This window comes from Diabrotica virgifera, chromosome 9, assembly GCF_917563875.1.
Source record: "Diabrotica virgifera virgifera chromosome 9, PGI_DIABVI_V3a".
Taxonomy (NCBI): Eukaryota; Metazoa; Arthropoda; class Insecta; order Coleoptera; family Chrysomelidae; genus Diabrotica; species Diabrotica virgifera.
In genome coordinates, this window is record NC_065451.1 from 156,123,943 (window position 1) to 156,145,708 (window position 21,766).

At 31.1% G+C, this 21,766-nt stretch overlaps 1 protein-coding gene across 3 annotated transcripts in view; it reads left to right on the forward strand.

The window, feature by feature from the left end:
• LOC126891733 (circadian locomoter output cycles protein kaput) overlaps positions 1 to 21,766 on the forward strand; it is a 248,755-nt gene that overhangs the window by 31,752 nt on the left and 195,237 nt on the right. The window lies entirely within an intron of this gene.

A 21,766-nucleotide genomic window follows, 5' to 3' on the forward strand; every position in this document is an offset into this window, starting at 1 on the left:
CTTGCTGACTTCTCTCCTAGCTTTCACTCAGGCAATCCGGGTTCAAATCCTGGCGTTGACATTTTTTTTTTGTTTTTAAAATTTTCATTTTATTTTGAAAAATATTTATTTTTATAATACCACGTTTGTATTATTTATACGAGACAATATAAAAAAATATGTATGTCTTTTATAGAATTATGCATAGAACTTATGAAATAGAACTATGCATTTGATCAAAAATATTATGATTGACCTTAATAAGCAAAGTTGTTGTAAATGAATCCCTGAAGCTTTCTGAGTTAGTACGACCAATCTAAGTGAAAAAGGGGGTTGCCCTCCCCACTCCCTCCCGACATTTTTTTTATTTTTTGGACAAACTGCTTTTTCTTAATGTAATATGATGTAGAACCAAAAGATACATACAACCCTAACTTTTCACTTTTCTATCACCAACCCCCATTTTTTAATAGCAATCAAAATATTTCCCTGTTCTCTATAATAGGTATGTACCTATATTATAACAATGGATATTTGTCTGTATGAGGAGCGATCAATCAAAACGCAATAAATCCTGTTTTTTAGAATTTGAATTAAATTAATACTAAATAGATTTGTCATGAATAGGGAGCGGATTTATATGCGATCAATTTTGAGGAAATATGCGCATATCTATGCAGTAAAAAATTACGAAATATGCTCAAGATATGCACAAAAATTCAAAAAATGCGCATTTCGAGAAACCACAAATTTTGTGTTCTATTCTTTTCTAGTGGGTTCTTTTATTTATTATCTTTCAAATAAAATCATTATTTTTTATATATAAAATTTATTCTCAATTTTTATAAAAACTGATACCAATAGTTACCTATTTAAAATAAAACAACAATATCACTAATCTTCGAATATAATTTACTACAACGTGTTTTTCCAATTTTTTTACGAGGAAACATTTTCTTTGATCAGATAAAATATTTTTATAACTTGAAAAACTCCTTTAAACATCACCAGAAGTAATTTTGGCGTTAAAATAACTTGTTAAAGCCGAAAATTCTGCACCAAAATCAATTTCAAAATTTCCATTAAAAATTTCGCATATGTCCTTCAAAGTTTTAAAGCCATTACTTTTTTTCTAGAACCAATTCTAATTTTTTTGAACTGAATTACCGATTTTACCGGGAAATTTCGAAACGTTTGCTTTAAAATTTCTAACTATTTCGACGGAGTCTGTTAAATGATATTTCCGCTTTTCTAAATTATTTATGGTTTATTTATACTATAAAACTATAATGCGTCTTGATAGTCCAGGGTAATAAGGTTTTTTCCATGACACTCGAGCAGCCAGGGTACTGAAGCGTTTTTTCGACAGGTAATACCTATAAGAGCAAATTGTAACTATTTCCTGCGTAGGATCTGGCGGCCATTTTTATTTATAAACAATTAAGTGTCAAAAATGGCATTTTTCCTTTTTTTTTCAAATCAATGGAAAACAGTGAACCTTATGGTTTTTTTAGTACAAATATCTTTGATATTAGGGAAAAAGCTTTAAAAATGACCTATTACAAAGTTTGATATACTCATTTATTGTTAATATAATTGCGAACAAAGGTCGGAATTGCAAAAAAAATTAATTTCGCAATATCTGTTGTAAAGATTAGTGTACAGCTTTGAAATTTTTGTCATATAAGGATTCTTTGTTGCTTAATATGTGATAAAAATTTCAAAGCGATTCATTCAATTGTTTAAATTTTATTCAAATTGTTTATCCCAGAGAGCATTTTTTTGCAATAACATAAGTCAGAAAAAATAGACGTTAGAACCATTCCACAGGTGTCAAATGAAAGAACATGAGCTATATTTTCAACTTGGTTGAAAAAAAGCGAATAAAAAATGCATTTATTGGTAATAAATAATTTTGCAAAAGTATCGTACCTATCGTAAATCTTTCCTTATAAACTTTTTATTTTGTTATATAAGAAATTATATATATTTATTACAATTTTTTATCAATTATGATATAAATAACATTACTTGGTAGTTGTACACTTAAAACAGAGTAAAAAAGTTAATTTTTTTGGAAAAAGTTATTCAAAAAGTTTATAAGGAGAGATTTACGATAGTTTTGCATAATTATTTATTACTATGCATTTTATTACTAATGCATTTATTAACTAATGCAATTATTACTAATGCAATTTATTACTAATGCATTTTTCATTCGCTTTTTTAAACCTAGTTGAAAATATAGCTCATGCTCTTCCATTTGACACCTTTGGAATGGTTCTAACGTCATTTTTTTCTGACTTATATTATTACAAAAAAAATTCTCTTTGAGATAAACAATTCGAATAAAATTTAAACAATTAAATGAATCGCTTTAAAAATTTTATCACATATTAAGCAACAAATAGCCCTCATTTGACAAAAATTTCAAACCTGTATACTAATTTTTACAATATTTATTGCGAAAATAATTTTTTTTTGCAATTCCGACCTTTTTTCGCAATTTTATTAACAATAAATGAGTATATCAAACTTTGTAATATGTCATTTTAAAGCTTTTTCCATAATCTCAAAGATATTTGTACTAAAAAAGTCATAAGTTTTACTGTTTTCCATTTATTTGAAAAAAAAGGGAAAATGCCATTTTTTGACAGTTAATTGCTTATAACTAAAAATGGTCGCCAGATCCTACGCAGGAAACAGTTACAATTTGTTCCTATAGGTATTACTTGTCGAAAAAACGCTTCAGTACCCTGGCTGCTGAAGTGTCACGAACAGGGTATATTTTTGTCTTATTACCCTGGCCTATGATAAAAGTTAGCTGATTTGCCAATGAAGTTGTTTTAACAGTATGTTGTGCCTTTATAACAGCAGCACTGTCTTCGGCGTTAAATTCTAAAAATTAAATGCCTTAATTGCGACAAAATATTCAGCATAAAAAATTGCAGCTTCCAACCAAGTTCCCCACCTAGTCAATACTGGTTCGGGAGGTAAAGGTACATTAGGTAATTTGTTTCTGTACAACTGGACCCGTAAAGGACCTTTGACGAATACTTTTTTACGCTACTTAGTACAATTATATCAGGAAATTCACCCCTAATATGTTCCGTTAATAATTTCCGTTAGAAAATCGTAAAACTATGGTTAAAGGTGTAAATTCTCTTAACAATAGGGGATTTAAAAGAATCACCAGAATTATAGGTACCTACTATAATAAAAGTAAATAAAATTCGAATTTCCCGGTAAACCATCCTTCATCATTTTAACATCCTACAATCATTTTATAACGGCATACTATAAGCACTATAAGTACTTTGTGTAAAGATCGGGTATTTTCTAAGAAAAAATGAAACGGCAGAGAATGAGCCGTCTTTCTTCAGGTAGTTCTCGAATTAATAGAACAGCCTGTACGGGGAAATATTTTGTGTCGAATTAAAACATTAAACATTTTTTTTGGACTTAAATGTTTTTAAATAGGCACAAAATATGCATGCTTTTTTAAAATTATGCATGCTTTTTTAAAATTATGCATGCTTTTTTAAAAATATGCAAAATTTAGTAAAGTTCTCAAATATGCTAAATATGCATGCAATATGCATTTAGCATAAAATCCGCTCCCTAGTCATGAAATATATCCAGTGGTTACAGCCAATTCCTTCCAAACGCAATATATCATATAGAAAATAGCTATCGAAAGTGTGCAAATCAATCAAAACACAATAAATCCAGTATTCCGCTGAATAACGCCCTTATTATAAAAATAATTATTTTTCCAAATAACTGTCAATTTTAAAAACAAAAAAAAATTCTACGCCAGGATTTGAACCCGGATTGCCTGAGTGAAAGCTAGGAGAGAAGTCAGCAAGACTATTAAGAGTTGTAAGTCACGTAGATAAATATTTGACATAAGTTATAGCGTTTTTCCATCAATTTTCATATTTTACCTTTTCTTGTCTAAAATCCCCGGTTTTGGGCCAGCTGACACATCATTTGTTAATAAGCTTTGGAATACCTAACTAAATAAAAAGAAAGCAGCCATGCTAAAATGCTCCGGTCAAATTTGACACTACCTCCCTGTCTATAATTTTAAGACAATTTAATTGATTTCAATTAATCCGAAAATGCTGCCTGGGTGAGTTAGAGTTTTTGAAGATGGTGTCTTGTAATTAATTTATCTCCAGAACACTCCTATTCAGAAAAACAAAAATTGGTACGACTACATATTTATCTTCCAGAAATTATTATTCCAGAAATTATTATTCTTCCAGAATTAAAATGTGAGGTATTATAGTACTAAAGGTGGCCTTTTTAAAAGGTTTTAAGTCGGTACCTAGGATGCACCGTTTTCTAAAAAATCAAGATGTAACTTTTTCGTTCTTTGAATTTGAAAAAAATTTGAATTAAAAAAATAAGGTATATTTTTACGACTTAAAGAGTAACTTTTAGTGCTAGAATACCTCATAATTTAATAATCTAGTGTCAAAAATGCTTAAAAGTAAAAGACAAAAAAGTTATACGATGAAATAATCGTTGCCCTACCCAAAACGGACGCCTATGACCGGTACTAGAAATTCGCAATTAACGGAATCGATTTATCTCCGGAAGATAGATGTGCCTACCAGTTTTCGTGTTTCTACATAGGAGGATTTTGGAGGGTTTGGAGGGTTTGGAGGGTTTGGAGGATTTGGGTGGATAAAATTACAAATGAAGAAGTAATACGCAGAATAAATAACGAGCCAGAAGTTCTACGGAGTATAAAAAAGAGAAAATTTGAATACTTAGGCCACCTGATGAGAGGACAAAAGTACACATTCCTACAAAATATAATGCAAGGAAAAATCCAAGGACGAAGAAATCCAGGCCGTAGAAGAATGTCCTGGATGAGAAATTTGAGAGAGTGGTTTGGCTGTACCACTAACGAATTGTTCAAAACAGCAGTAAATAAAATTAGAATCGCCCTAATGATATCCAATCTCCGATAGGAGAGGCACTCAAAGAAGAAGACATAGGAGCGTTCTGCATACATTTTTACTTTATCGTACTATATACGTAGTATAGTATAATAGATAAAGTTATAGGATCGTGCAAAAAAAATTTTTTCAGATTTCACTTTTTTTCGACGTTTTGAGTCCCGCTGAGTCTAAAAAGCAAATAAAAAAAAACATGTCGGAAGTATGTACGTATGTACGTACGTACGTATGTCGCCACCGCCCAGCAAAAACTACCGGACCGATTTTGATGAAATTCGGTAAAAGTTTAAGAGAATTTTGTCGAGAAACTAAGCTTTTAAAAAAAACCTCTCAAAGGGGGGCCGAAATAGGGGGTTATTTAGGGCCCATTTTTGCAAATTTTTACCGAAATGAATGAAATTCAACTCAAAGTAAGCTCATCTATAGGTAAATAAAAATACGGAATTTGACATTTCCAAATTCAAAATGGCGGCCAACATGGCCGACCGCCCACCCGACACATTTCGCTACCTATCTAAAAACTTGTTTAAGATAAGTTTAATTTGAAAACGGCGTTATATAGCTTAAAGATGGGGCTATAAGAAGAATGTTATCGTTTTTCAGAGAAAGTTACGGGTTGCCTATATTTAAGGGGTCAAAATTTGACATAAATTTGAACTAGATTTTCTCAAAAATGGCTCCAAGGAATTTTTTTATTTTTTGATATGTTTTTGATATCCTATCGCTAAATTGAATGACATTAGTCAGATTTCTTAACTCCCTATAGGAGGCGAGTTATGTATTTTTTATAAAAAAATGTTTGAGGGCCCGTAACTTCCTTCATAATAGAAACTTAAATTTTAAATTTTGCAGACATATATGGTACTTTATTATCTATTATCACAATAAATTTTACCAAAAATATGGTTTCCGGTTGAACCGGAAATGAATAAAAAATCTTAATCTTTTTAGATGCGCCCTGTTTATTTTTACATATTTTGAAAGAATGCAAAATTACCTTTCCAATGACATAAAATTCGTTGCTGTACCTCAAAAACTCGAAAAGTTACGGTAAATAGAAATTTTGCTATAATCTTAAGTGTGTCCTCTCTCACGCGATCATAGCAGAGCATTATTGTAGGGCACACAATGAGGGTATTTGGCTCCGAATTCTATCCTACTACATTGATGTACTTGATATTTTCACAGTAAGTAGGGAATAGCTCAAGAAACAAAATCTACCCTATATACTATGGCGCTTTTATCTTGGGGCGGTTCCCACTTCTTCAAGGGGGTGGAAAATTTGTTGGTCAAAATAAGCACGGAAGTGGCTAAAGAACCTATGTCTAAGCAAAAACTGGTCTATACTTTTTTTTGAGAACTCAATACTTTTTGAGTTATGCGTAGTTGAAAATTGGCCATTTTCATTGAAAAATGACTTTTCGGACTGATTTTTTGTGAATACCTTAAAAACTATGCATCGAACTAAAAACACTATATAAAACATTATTTAGATTATAAATAATAAAGAGATTCGTTCATTCGTAAATGTTGTATTTATAATACAAAAATAGATATGGTAGGTGAAAATAGTTTGTTTTTTGGTGCATGCTCAAATTGGTGTATTCAACTTAAAATAACAGAGGAACGGTAGGTTTTAGGTGTATAATGCTACCAACACCTTTTGTAGTGTTTGAAAAGGCCTTTAAAAAGAGCACCGTTAAATGTCGGTTACATACAAATTAAGCGAGATATGGTGTAAAAAAATATAAGACTAATGCACTTTAAGGAAAAATGAAAAGTATATACATTTAACTCCCCATCCAACATAATTTAAATGTATTGTTTTTCTTTTGCAATACCTTTTAATATAGTGTTACTTCTACTTTCAAAAAGTTAAACGAGTTTAAAATGAATGGTTTTTGTAGAAAATGTGATCAAATTATAGAATGAATTTTTAAATTTTCTTAAAAATCTTCCTTTTTCTACATGTAATTCGAAAATAAAAATATTTCACCCCTGAGAATTGGTGGGAACCGCCCCCATGATAAAAGCGCCATAGTATATAGGATTGACTTTGAATTAGGAGATTGGACTACTCCCAAAATTTCCTTAAAATCCATGCAGTAGGATAGAATTTGGAGATAATATCTTGACTGGCATAATCGAAATAGAATGAAATGTAAATAATATAAGCTATTAATTTCTCAGAAAAATGAACTAATTTTAAATTCTAAAATATCAAAATAACGAGTAACTTTGTTATTTTTATAGAATGCCAGTATCTAGTACCATAACGATAATAGATCGGTACGATAAAGTTCTCGGGCGACCCTTCCGTCCAGCGTTTTTTGTTTTCTGACAGCAATAAAATGGATTTTTAATTTAATAAATTAGGTACAAACATTCTCCTTTTTGTGTAAAATAATTTAATTAAAAACTTTTTTTGACATCGTGGATAAATATTTATGTCGTTATTATTTATATTACTAAATAGAGAATTGAATGACCTTTCAAATAAGCTAGCACACGACCCCTATTCTCATTTAAATAAATCATCAATTATTATATTATCCCTCCTATGTGGATGCCGTCGCTGGTAGGATATACCTATCTATATGCTAAACAATCGGAATTTTCCCTTAAAGGAAACGGAGCAAAATGCAAAATTTTGACGCATGTCAAAATTTTCAAATGTTAAATGTATTTATTTTTCGAATCCTGAGAAAACTAATAAGTATTTTTGAAAAATTTAAACGCTGAATGAAAGACTGCTTTATTGCCGAGGGCCGAAAGTCTCTTAGAATAAATAAAAAGTTTCTTTTTAACCCGGCACCTGCCACGTGGGGTGCTACCAGCACCCCATAACATATTTTTATCAAATATTTGGTATTTCAAGTTTGGTAACCGAGCTGTGCGTCATAGTAGCTTTCTATAATATTATATAGCATATATTTTATGTGTTAGTGTTTGAAGTGGTTATTTAGTGTCATTCTGAACTTATAGCTCTAAAGTCGAATTGGGGTATCATCATCTGGCACTTTAAGTTTTAAATTTTTTTTTTTTTTGTATTTTTGATAGACAGGTCAAATTTACATTTTTTATTGAAATAAATGATTTAAATTATTAATATAGACTCTATACTCACTAAATCTTAATTTTTTTAGATATTTTACTTGACTTCATTTATTTTGGCTTGGTACTTGCCAGTTTGCTTATAACACCTTTTTCATTTTATTTTTAAACTTTTATAACATATTAGTGGCTAATAAGTTAATAAAACATGTTTATTTATATTCTTGTGTTACTCAACACATTATTTTGTTTTTAAACAAGTAGATCACAGAAAATTTTTAAGCGGTGCTGTAAGCACCCCACGTGGCAGTTGGCGCCTTGTAAGGCCACGTGGCAGGTGCCGGGTTAATGAAATATTTGCAATTAAAAATCACACTAAATTTTCTCTTTTATTTTCACCCCTGTAACTAATAATTAAAATATACATTATAAGAGTTTTCAGGGACTTTCGGTCCTCGGTAATAAGGTAATCTTCAATTCTGCTTTTAAATTTTTCAAAAATACTTACTAGTTTTCTCAGGGTTCGAAAAAAAATTAATACATTTAAAACTCATTGAACATTTTGACATGCGTCAAAAGTTTGCATTTTGTTCCGTTCCCTTGTCGCCGGACACACTGTATATTACATAAGTATAGAATTTGTCAAATATCTAGACAATTCAAAGCAAAAAGCTATTTCCCTGAGCAATTATATTAATAGTAAATCAGAAGCGACACTGAATAGGAGGAAGGCACAATAGGAATTCGAGATTCCTTCTTGACCTTTTCAAAATGAATTGATACTAAAATAAACGAATGAATTAATGAATAAGGCTAACACGTAATTTCTGTAAATAGTAAACTTAATACTGTAATTAAAAACCGTTAGTTGGGATTTGAAGCTGGCATATTATTTATGTCGTTTTTATGAATGATAATAATAAATTGGCAAACTTATTTTAGAATAAATTGTCTATGTTTAAAAATTATATGCAGTATGTTCTAAAATATCAATATGTTATTTGAAAATACATAAACTAAAAAAACTTATTGATTTGAAAAATCGACACACCTTTAGTCCAGAGAAATAAGATTTTTCTCGTGACACATCCCCCTCCAGGCCGAAACCAAATTTTTTGAGTAGTATGGACATCTATATTATTAAGGTGATACAGTAGCGATCAACAGGTAGCAAAAACGTGTTCCAAGATTGCGGCTGTAATTTTGAATATTTTTTCGAGATATTTGGTACACGTATTCGTAATATAATAAAGAATGGCGGTACAGAGCCCAATTTGAAAAATATATTAATATGTGGAAATTACTCTGTAATTTAATACAATATTAAAAAAACGAGCCTGTACCGCCATTAAGAAGAACAAAAAAATAAACTTTCTTCAAATAAACTTTTTTATCCGATGCCTAGATTTTGTGTCATTTTGGAACTACTAAAATTTTTTATTTCATTAGTAGTTCCAAAATGACACAAAATTTGGCATCGGATAAAAAAGTTTATTTGAAGAAAGTGTATTTTTTTGTTCTTCTTAATGGCGGTACAGGCTCGTTTTTTTAATATTGTATTTAATTACAGGGTAATTTCCACATATTAATATATTTTTCAAATTGGGCTCTGTACCGCCATTCTTTATTATATTACGAATTCGTGTGCCAAATATTTCGAAAAAATATTCAAAATTACAGCCGCAATCTTAGAACGCGTTTTCGCTATCTTATCGCTACTGTTTCCTCTTAACCTTTATATTTCCCGCAGCCGATTTTGATGATATACATAGTTATAAACAAATGAAGATCAAAAAACGGTAAATTTTTGCTTTTTTCGTCTATAACCAAAAACTTTAGCATTTTAAACAAATCTGAGAATGAGAAACTCATAAATCGTATAAAAGATTTCAATATGGCGTTCGCTGAATATGTCTATCCTTATTGGTTGCTTAGAAAATTGCAAAATAAATCATAAATTTTTAGTTTTTATAAATATTCATACCTTATGTAAAAATTAACTTAGAACCTTCTTATTACACGAGTTGCTGAGACTTCTAGTGCTTAAATTACATTTGAAATTTCAAAGCAATTGGTAAAATAGTTTAAAAGTTATTTAATTTGTTTATCCCAAATTCATTTTCTTTGCAACACTATAAGTCAGAAAATTATGAGGTTACAGTAAGACTTCTGACAGTTTATGAAAGAAGAACATTTATACTATTGACTTAATTAAAGAAAATGACAAAAAGTAATTTTTAAACAGTGTAAAATTATTTTGCAAAAACATGTCGTTTTCTTGCTTACTTATAAACAATTAGAATAACTTTTTAACCGTTACCCGTAGAAAAATTACTTTTTCATATTTGGAAAGACTGAATTTTTATACACATTTAGAAAGAAAAACAATTGTCCTAGGATAATTAGGAACGAAGTTAGACCCCCTTTTTTAATTCACATGTTTTTGCAAAATAATTTTGCAGTATTAAAAATTATTTTTTGTCATTTTTTTTTAATTAAATTAATAGTATAAATCTTTTTCTTTCATAAACTATCCAAAGTATTAGTGTAACTTCACTATTTTCTGACTTATAGCGTTGCAAAAAAAAATTAATTTGGGATAAACATTTTAAATTATTTGACCAATTGCTTTGAAATTTAGGGTATAATTTAAGCACCAGAAGTTTTAGCATTTCGTGTAATAGGAACGTTCTAAGTTAATTTTTACACAAGTTATGAATATTTATAAAAACTCAAAATTTATGATTTATTTTGCAATTTTTTAAGCAACCAATAAGGATAGACATATTCAGCGAACGCCATATTGAAGTTTTTTATACGATTTATGAGTTTCTCATTCTCAGATTTGTTTAAAATACTAAAGTTTTTGGTTATAGACGAAAAAAGCATTTACCGTTTTTTGATCTTTATTTGTTTATAACTATGTATATCATCAAAATCGACTGCAGGAAACATATAGGTTATTAATATACAGGGTGGGGCATTAGTGTGACAAAGTCCAATTACTCGTTTGTTGTAAGAGATACAAAAAAAAGTTATTTAGATAAAAGTTGGGGCACACATAGTGTCATATTTTAAAAATATTTTCAAATATACAGGGGCGTCCGTATTGACAGGGTGACACAAACTTATGTTTTTTTAAATGGAATACCCTGTATATTTTTACATTTTTGGATTCTCCTCGATTTTTCCTTTCTTAAAATATATGGTTTTGTAATATTATACGAGGTAGTTTAAAAGTTAATTACGTTTTTTTTGTTAATTTCGTAGCAAAATCTACACCCTGTCGAATTGTAGTGATTTGACATCAAATTTTCTATTTGCATTTAAACGATTTTTAGTATAGTCTACTACTGTTAATCATTAATAGTATAGCGAAATGTTTAATTTTAGTATACAGGGTGGATCGAAACTCGGAATGAGTATTTTCTGAGTTTTCTTAAATGGAACACCCTGTATTTTAGTATTGTAATAAAATTATATTTTATGGTACTTTCTTATTTCTTAAGCATTCCCTATACCTAAGTGCTTTAATTTGTAAGTTATTCGTCATTTTTTAAGCAAACATTAATTGCAACAAAAACTACGTAAAATTTCATTAGGTAGCCGTAAAAATATCCAATCAAAAGTAATTTTTCGAAAAAAAAATACATATTAATCTAGCCTGATCCTTAATTTATTAATATTGGATGAGATATCCAAATACATTCGTAGTTAAGGTTGTTGGTGCTTAAAATATGAATCAAACATACAAAATTCTGCCTAGTTGGCTATGACACAAAATTTGCTTAAACATTTGACATTACACTATTTATATAGTTCCAGTTGATTTGATACCATTACTAATATTAATTTTTCTAATGAGGAACGGATTAAAATGTCTTTGTGCTAGGAGAGTATAACAAAAATGAGCTACTTGCAATAAAAATGTAGCATCAGCAATTACCTGATAGACGACAAGCAAAAAGAGAAACTTTTGAAAGTATACTAAAACGGTTTCAACAGAAAAGATACTTAGATTGTAAGAACGATTGTACTAATATGCAGATCCTCAGTGACACTAAGGATTACATTTAATTGTTGTTTTATTCACTTACAATAGTTTTTATTCGAGCAGATTTATCATAATCTAAGTGATCAGTCCGTTGAAATCGTTCTAGTATATTTTTAATCGTTTCTCTTCTTAGTTGTCTTCTATCAGGGAATTTCTGATAAAAAATTCTTATTGCTAGTAGCACATTTTTGTTATATTCCACTAGCACCAAAATCTTATTAATCAGTTTCTCATAAGAAAAATACATATTAGTAATGGTAACAAAGCAACTGGACCTATAAAAATAGTATAATATCAAATTTTTAAGGAAATTTAGTGTCATAGCCGACTAGGTAGAATATTGTATGTTTTTATTAATATTTTGCGCACCAACAACCTTAACTACGAATTTATTTGGATATTTCATCCAATAGTAATAAATTAAGGATCAGACCAGATTATGATGTATTTTCTTTTCCAAAAATTATTTTTGATTAAATATTTTCACAGCCACCTAATAAAATTTCACGTAATTTTTCTTACAATTAATGTTTGGCTTAAAGAATCACGAATAACTTACAAACTAAAGCACTTAGGCATAGGGAATTCTTAAGAAATAAAAAGGTACCATAAAATATCATTTCCTTAAAATACTTAAATACAGGGTGTTCCATTTAAGAAAACTCAGAAAATACTCATTCCGAGTTTCGACCCACCCTGTATACTAAAATTAAACATTTCGCTATACTGTTAATGTTTAACAATAGTAGACTATATTAAAAATCGTTTGAACATAAAATAAAAATTTGATGTCAAATCACTAAAATTCTACAGGGTGTAGATTTTGCTACGAAATTAACAAAAAAACGTAATTATCTTTTAAACTACCTCGTATAATATTACAAAACCATATATTTTAAGAAAGGAAACATCGAAGAGAATCCAAAAATGTAAAAATATACAGGGTGTTCCATTAAAAAAAACATAAGTTTGTGTCACCCTGTCAATACGGACAACCCTGTATATTTGAAAATATTTTTAAATTATGGTACCATGTGTGCCCCAACTTTTACCTAAATAACTTTTTTTCGTATCTCTTACGAGAAACGAGTAATTGGACTTTGTCACACTAATGCCCCACCCTGTAGATGTCCATATTACTCAAAAAATTTGGTTTCGGCCTGAAGGGGGTTGTGTCACCAACAGGATATTTTTTTCCTTATTTCTCTGAACTACTTGTTTATCAGACTTTTTCGCAACCCTGTATCTTAGCAAACATTTTTTAATAAGTTTTAAGGTCAGTGTCAGGGACCTCGTTGACAAGGGTTTTTGATTCGTTAATGTATTGCTACTAAACTTTGATAATTTATTACACTTGTTTAGAATATATTTATTTTTTAGGATCTTTAGAAAATAATATATTTATAGAAAATGCATGTAATTATCATGTCCCAATACTCCCAAGGCAGCTCACCTCAACCAAAACTTATTCATCTGAGTAGCTCTCATTTTTAACCTCTCAGGTAGTTTTATAGGAATCTAGCATATGACGGGATTCTGAACTGTGAATATGGAGAGGGTACGTCTCCCTTCGCATTTGCAGACGATCTCGCTGTGCTGGTAGTGGCGCGGGACGAGCCAGATCTTAAATACCGGGTACGGAAAGCAGGCGGCGTCGTGAAGAAATGGATGACACAGCATGGACTGAAACTCGCGGCAGAGAAGACCGAGGCCATCATTCTGAAGGGGAAAAGGAACAGGCAAAGTGTGGAGCTACAATGTGCAGGAGCGTGTCTAACACCCAAGAAACACGTAAAGTACCTAGGAGTGACGTTGCACCAGAATGGAAAATGGGGGGAGCACGTGCAGATGGTGACCCGAAAGGCTGCAAACAGTGCGGCTGCGTTGGGGAGGGTGATGCCCAACATTGGAGGACCCAAATCCGAAAGGAGGAGGGCCTTGCACGGTGTTGTGCAGTCGATCGTCCTCTATGCAGCCCCAGTCTGGAGTGAAGCGGTAGGGATACGGGCCTACAGGGGGCTCATTACACGGGTGGACAGAACAAGTCTGCTGCGAGTGGCATGCGCCTACAGGACTGTGTCTGCTGCAGCCTTGTGGGCCATCACTGGATGTGTTCCGCTGCATGTGTTGGTAGTAGAAAGAAAAGAACTGTATGAGAGAAGAGACCTTGAGCTTACTATGGCCGAGAGAAGACAGGAAAGAGAAAGGTCAATTGAAAGATGGCAGCAAGAATGGAACAACATGGAGCATGTGGCACAGTGGACAAAGATGTTGCTTCCTAACTTAAAAGATTGGATGGATTGTGGTCACAGGCGACTGGACTATTTCCTGACGCAGGTGCTCACAGGACACGGGTGTTTTAGAGCCTACCTCTCTAGGTTTGGAAAGGCTGACACTGACGAATGTCTATACTGCAGACACCCGGACACTGTTACACATACCATGCTAGAGTGCAACAGATGGATAGTAGAAAGAAATAGAATGGAAAGAGAGACAGGTGTGAATTTTTTGACAGTGCGAGAAATGATTGAGAGAATGATTGAAAATAAAACTGGTTGGACTAGCATACACAACTATATCCGTGTAGTGATCAAGAAGAAAGAAGAGGAGGAAAAACTGCTGTACCAACGATAGGGGTGAGAGGGAAATATATGGCGAGTAGAAGGCAGAGGGAATAAGTTTTGACGAGAGGCGAATAAGTAAGATATATTGTATGAGACAGACTGTGGGAAAGAAGCTCTAGTAAGAAAAAGAAAGAAGAAAAAAGAAAAAAAAAAAAAAAAAAAAAAAAAAAAAAAGCCCAATCTTGGGACCAAAAAAAGGGGGAACGGGGAAAATGAAGGGCCTCCTTGCTTACAGTCTGTGGATAAATGAAGGTAAAGTGCTTCGGAAGCGATGTCGACCTTGCAGCGGCCATTCCGTTTTCGGAGCGCTGGATGACAGAGGAGGGTCTGGTTTAGCAGGTAGGCATTCGGCGTAGCCTCGGCGACGAGAGAGCGTTTTAAAGCACCTCGGGAACTATCGCTGGTACTACGAAGAATGAATCCTGCACTAAGGTCAGTCAGGCGGCGTTCTGGACTGAGGTGTCTTTTGAAGATTCCAGACCCCCCTCTTTAAAGACGAAAAAAAAAAAAAAAAGGTAGTTTTATAGAATCTTTCGTTCAGTTTTAGTAAAATCTTTCTTCGTCTTCTTTCATTTCATCCAAGCCGCTGTAACTATTGTGTGAATCTATATTTTGCATTACTGTCTTATACTGATTCTAGAAAAAATGGAGGATCAGAATTTGATAAAATTAATGGTAAATAAGAAATGTTCTTGTAATACTGTCTCCTGTCGTCTAGGTTAGCAACTAACTGCGCTGACAAATCTCTCTCTGTCCAATACGGCTCTAAAGAAAGATGTTGAATCAAGGCCGGTCCAGTCTCTGATAATTTTAAGCAATGAAATCCGGTGCCCACAGAGACCCTCTTTTCCTTCAAGCTTTTCCTGGATAATCAGTTGTGTGAGGAGGTACTATTCGTTTCTCATTATGTGTCCTAGGTAGCTAACTTTTCTTACTATGATATCCGTTTATAAAGCCAGAGTTCAAAGGCTTCTAACTTGTTCATCAGCCTCATGTTGAGCCCCCAGATCTCCTTTCCATACAGTATTGACCATACACAGCAATGCAGAAAACGATATCTAAAACTGATATTTTATTACTACTGTAATTAGGTACGTAATAAAAATAAATACCTATTAATAATTTCAGCATTCTAGAAAATCCAGCCAAAAATATTCAACTTCCATAGTCTGTGTACCTACTTTTTAGTGCCATTTTCAGGAGTAATTAGTTCGGCATACTAACCTATTTTGCTTACAGCTTTTTAATATCTTTGATTGTTTGGAGAGTACAATTTTATTGTTTTAGTTTTGAATATAACCCCTGCACTCAGTTGTGCAGAATGAAGTTTTTATGTACATACAATTAGCATACATGTTTTGATATGACATGACAAATATTTTCACCCTATTAAGTTTATAAAGACAGTTTTCCATAGCGTTCTAAATTTAGATTTTACTGACATTTCAGTTTTTTGTTTGTGGACATATTATTAGTTCCCACAATGTTTAGGTACATTGAAATAAAAACGTGTAAAAATCGTTTAGTAGACTAATACATTTTTTTTATTGGCTTTAGGATTAGACCATACGGCCAGAAATAAAGTAAATAGTACATACATAAACATAATATATCTTATCTAAACTATCTAATTAGTAATCTAAGTTGAGGTTATCTGACCGACTGGTTAAGTCTGACCGACCTTTTTTTTTAAGAATAGATATAATAAACATTTTATTTTCAAAGTGAATTTTTGCTAAATTAATTTTAATAAAAATTTTGGGATAAGGACAAGGGTCACACTTTGCTTATTCAAGGGTTTTTCTTTTTTCTTAATAATTATTGATTACCTATATACCCACCCCACACAGTAAGGCAGGCATGTAGGCAATCAAAAGGAAAGACATTTAAGGTTACAAGCCTAATCTAATCATTCTATAACTTAATTTTACAGTCATATAGGAAAAACAAAATAAAATCAAAAATACGTTTATCACTCAGTGCCAAAAGATACATAACATTATAGGGACCGTAAACGTTTAAACTTCTTAAATTTTTTGTAAGAATGTCCGACTGATGTGTGTACTTCTTACAATAAAAAATATATGATCCAAGTCCGCCGTTTCATTGCAAATATCACAAAGATTGTTATCAATTATTTTTATTTTGTATAAATGTGCCGGATAGCAAGCATGTCCAAATTTCATCCGAGATATGGTTGTTATGGAACTCCTCGGATAATCGTAATTTTTAAACCAGTAATTTTTTCGAATATCGGGTTCTAGCAATGTATATCTTGTGCCTTTTGTCAACATAAAATGTTTGTATTGTTTAGACCATTTTTATATAAATTATCCCTAGCAATATTTATTCTCTAATCTAATGTTAATAAGGGTGTAACATCTTCTCCCAACTGTATGCTTTCTTTAGCCGCTTTATCAACTTATTCATTGAATGTGATACCTGAGTGTGCTTTCACCCACACAAAAATAAATTTTCTAGTTTTTTCCATTTGAGAGAGCAAAGTTTTTATTTTGGCTATGTAAGGATGACTATATGCGGAGTTGATTTTTAAATGTGATTGTAAACTATTTAAAACCGAAAGTGAATTAGAAAAAATTATGGAGTATGAAATGTTATTTTCCATTATAAATTCTATAGCTTTCAAGATAGCAAACGCTTCTGCTATAAAAATGGATGTTTTTCTACTCAATTTAAATCTGCGTTGTACTTGCAGTGGGACAATAAACGCCGCACCTGTGTCATAAGGATCTTTTGATGCATCTGTGTAAATAGCAGTATACATTTGATATTTGTTTAATAGCTGATTGATTATTTTATTATTAAGATATCTTAATTCAGAATATCAAATCTAGGTATAATTACCTACATGTTCAACAATAAAACATCTAAGTTGACTTTAACTGTTGTAGGGGAGAAGTCTATTGAGTTTCTAAATCCTTCACATAAAGGAGGTGAGTTTCTATTAGACCACTATGATCCTGTAAGGTTCTGAATATTTAGGGTGGAGATCTTTTGAGTAAGTGATGAATTTTTGACTTTGCACTTGATTATCATTTTTTCTGCCAATAATTGCCTTCTCAGCTCTAATGGAGGTTCCACAATTTCTACTCTTAACCCGGCACCTGCCACGTGGGGTGCTACCAGCACCCCATAATACATTTTTATCAAATATTTGGTATTTTAAGTTTGGTAACCGAGCTCTGCGTCATAGTAGCTTTCTATAATATTATATAGCATATACAGCGTGTCTACTTGAGTTGGAAACATATGGGAAACTTTTTTATTATTAATTTTACGAAAAAAAGTTATTCTTTATAAAAAGTTGCATGCCCCAAAACCTAAGATTCAATCATCAGATATCAAATTTTCTGAATATTATACGAGGTATGTCAAAAAATATGAACTTCGTTCAAGAGTAAAGTACCTTTATTTCTCTCAATATCGAAAATGCTTATTCTGAAAAGTTGTTTGGAAATAAAAACTAAGCTCAAATATGCAATTACATGCTTCTAATTGGAAAAAAATATTTTCCAAATTTTTCTCAAATTTATTGATACTAACTTCGTTTTGATTCATTACACATACGATAACTCTTTTATTATTACTTTTACGAAAAAAAGGTATTCTTTATAAAAAGCTCTGTAGGTCATAAGGCCGAAGATGCAACCAACAGATATCACATTTTATTAATTTTATACGAGTTATGTCAAAAAATATGAATTTCACTCAAGAGTAAAGTACCTTTATTGTTCACAATATTGAAAACAGTTATTAAAAAAGTTGTTTAGAACTAAAAACTATGTGTCAATATGCAATTACATCCTTCTAATTGAAATACTGTGAAATATAAAGGTGCTATAATATTGAGCGAATTTCATATTTTTTGACACACCTCGTATAAAATTAATAAAAAATGATATATCATGGTTGTGTCTTAGATTTTAGACCATGCAAAGCTTTTTACGAAGAATAACTTTTTTTCGTAAAATGACTAATAAACGAGTTATCATATTTGTAATAATTAAAAACAATGTTGGGTATCCTTAAATTTGAGAAAAAAAATTTTTTTTTCAATAAGAAGCATGTAATTGCATATTTGATCTTAATTTTTAATTCCAAACAACTTTTTATCATAAGAATTTTCGATATTGAGAGAAATAAAGGTACTTTACCCTTGACCGAAATTCATATTTTTTGACATACCTCGTATAATATTCAGAGAATTTGATATCTGATGATTGAATCTTAGGTTTTGGGGCATGCAGAACTTTTTATAAAGAATAACTTTTTTTCGTAAAATTAATAATAAAAAAGTTTCCCATATGTTTCCAACTCAAGTAGACACGCTATATGTGTTAGTGTTTGAAGTGGTTATTTAGCGTCATTCTGAACTTATAGCTCTAAAGTCGAATTGGGGTGTCATCATCTGGTACTTTAACTTTCAATTTTTTTTGTATTTTTGATAAACAGGTCAAATTTACATTTTTTATTGAAATATCTGATTTAAATTATTAATATAGACTCTATACTCACTAAATCTTAATTTTTTTAGATATTTTACTTGACTTCATTGATTATGGCTTGGTACTTGCTAATTTGCTTATAACACCTTTTTCATTTTATTTTTTAACTTTTATAACATATTAGTGGCTAATAAGTTAATAAAATATGTTTATTTATATTCTTGTGGTACTCAACATATTATTTTGTTTTTTAAACAAGTAGATCACAGAAAATTTTTAAGGGGTGCTGTGAGCACCCCACGTGGCAGTTGGCGCCTTGCAAAGCCACGTGGCAGGTGCCGGGTTAACGGTTCAATTGGAGTTGATTTCATTGCACCAATGCAGAGTCGCAAAGCTTTGTTTTGTAAAGTATCTAATTTTTTTAACAAGTTATTATTAGCACTGCCATATAAGAAGCTGCCATAATCTATAATGGACCTTATATATGATTTATAAAAAGTCAAGACTGTTTGGGGCTCCGCCCCCCACCATGTCCTCATAATGCATTTCAAGAAGTTTAATCCCTTACTACATTTTTGCAAAATTTCTTTTTTTTTGAATTTTTAGAATTTTTACTTTGATTTAGGAAAGTACATCATGTGACTCCTCAAGCGTTCTGAATACTGAGTACAAGAATGTATAATACTTTAATCCTTTTTGAGAGCGTAGGCGCAAAATTTTGGTTGAATTCTTTCTAAAATATTAATTTTTTTCGAATTCTGAGAAAACTAAGTATTTGTGAAAAATTTAAACGCATAATGAAATATTACATGATTATCGATCAACGAAATATAACAGTATTACTGAGAGTCTAAAGTCCATGAGAACTTCTTTAATGATTATTTTAATAAGTTACAGGGGTGAAAAAGAGGGAGAATTGAGTGTAATTTTTAATTTAAAATATATCATTCAAAAGAAACTTTTTGTTGAGTTTAAGGGACTTTCAGCACTCAGTAATAATGTAGTCTTTCATTTTGAGTTTAAATTTTCCAAAAGTAGTTATATATTAGTTATTTCAGTTATACAAAAAAACTATACTATACTCATTAGTTATACAAAAAAATTAATGCATTTAAAAAAAATCGACGAACATTTTGCGTCTACGCTCTCAAAAATGATTAAAGTAGGTAGGTATTATACATTTTTGTAATCAGTATCTCAATAGCTTTTAAATGAGGTGTCACATGATGTACATACATTCCCATTTAAAAAAATCAAAGTTATGCCTGTCACCTGAAGATGGATCGCGTAAAGTTCAAAACATTGATGCCGTAATGTATTATGACTGTTTTAAAAATCGATCTATCCGAGCCGAACCCACGAGAACGATCACATCAATCACTTATTTTGTATTTGCTCTCTTTTTCTATAACAAACGTGTTATTTTATAGAAAAAGACAGCAAATGCAAAATAAGTGATTGATGTGATCGTTCATGGGTAATCTTTCATTTTTCCGACTGTATATTATTTAGTTGGGATGAACTATGATTTGGGATGAAACTAGATGGGAGAACCAGATAGTCAGGGACCTTAAGAAGATGGGAGTCAGAGAATGGGTAACCATAAGCAAAAAACAGGAACGAATGGAGGAAAATTTTAGAAGATGCCAAGTCACACAACCAATTGTACAACCAAAATGTTATTGCGGATTGATTCACCGCGACAAACGAATCCGAAGAGCCCAAAGAGGGCGGCAATGACTCCGCTAGATGCCATGATGATGATATTACAGTCGAACCCGCTTATTGGAATAGCCTTCGTGCCAAGCAAAAATATTCTTATAACCGGGATATTCTAATAACCGATCATTGGTGGCTAGCCGTAATAAGTGTACCGAATATACGTAATAATAGTACATACTATGTTAATATGTATATGGTTTTAGGTCTTTTTATGTCAATAATACAATAGCGTAACGTATTTATTAAAAAACCAAATTACATTATATTTTATGGATGCATACAGTAATTAATATGAAATGTATGCAATATATAGATAATGTAAATACGTATTTTATATTTTCAGTAGTAATTGCACAAGAGCTGTAAAATTATTGAATTTTTCCCGAGTGTCACTTTGACAGTTTTATTTCAATTATTTCAAAATGTCACGAGGGCAAAAATTTTATATTAATTTAAGAGATCGAGTGCAATTTGTTGCGATTATTTCATGAATAAAACTGTTCAAAACCAAAATTTTATTGTAATTTATTTGTGTAAGTACAAATTAGTACAATTAAACACACAGTTGTTATAAATATTTCACGGTTGAAAGTCATCACTTTTATAATTTTTAAAACATTAATTGTCATTAATGTCACTGAATGTATTTTTTCGTAGCAACGAAGGGCATCTGACGTAATATACTTAACGACGGGCAATTATCAAAAATTATCGATTTAATTTAGATTTCTGTAGCTTTCTATTGGTCAGAATCTCCTATAAATGAAATAATCGTATTAAAATACATAATATACTTAATAAGAAAATTACTTATTTAGTCTTGAAAAATAATCGGTAATTGTATCTTGTTTTTTTTTGTTACATAAAATACTAGTCACTTTTGTTGCTATGAAT